The sequence below is a fragment of the Myotis davidii genome, unplaced genomic scaffold, assembly GCF_000327345.1.
Source record: "Myotis davidii unplaced genomic scaffold, ASM32734v1 scaffold1934, whole genome shotgun sequence".
Taxonomy (NCBI): Eukaryota; Metazoa; Chordata; class Mammalia; order Chiroptera; family Vespertilionidae; genus Myotis; species Myotis davidii.
Window position 1 is genome coordinate 1,745 of NW_006285716.1, and position 599 is coordinate 2,343.

Here is a 599-nt window from a genome sequence, read left to right on the forward strand (position 1 = left end):
AATTCCCACATCTCCTCCTCAGAGGTGCGGTTGCCATTCAAGAAGATCACAGCCAGGACAGGCATCAGGATCCCTTTGTTAGGAAATCTGAAGCCGCTGCCCAGATTCCCACTGCTGGTGTCATCTTGACTATCCACAAGAGTGTAGTAGTTACCGTTGGGCTTGACTTCTTTCAGTTCTAGGCCATGGACCATATCCATGTGCTCAGAGACTTTCTTGAGGATCTCAGGGAAGTCCTTTCTGTACCATTTGTGGATGATCTTCAGCATGTCTCCCTTTTTAATGGGCTCTTTCGCTGTATATTGATACAGCAGGTACTCTACCAACAGAATCACCTTCTTACTTATAAGATCTAGGCCACAGATCTCATTGGAAGTTGAGATCTGGGAGGAATTTTTACTTTTCCTAACATGGCCTTTGGCTTTTACGGCAGCACTTTCACCTGAAGCTCGTGCAGCCGCACTGGTGGTGGCTGGGGCACCCTGAGGTGCCTGGGGAGTGCCAGCACCAGTGGAGGTTGAGGGACCTTCCCCCGAAACGGAAGAGGAGGAGCAAGCGGCCTCTCCTTCCTCTCCTGCAGGGGGCTGAGCACACTTCTC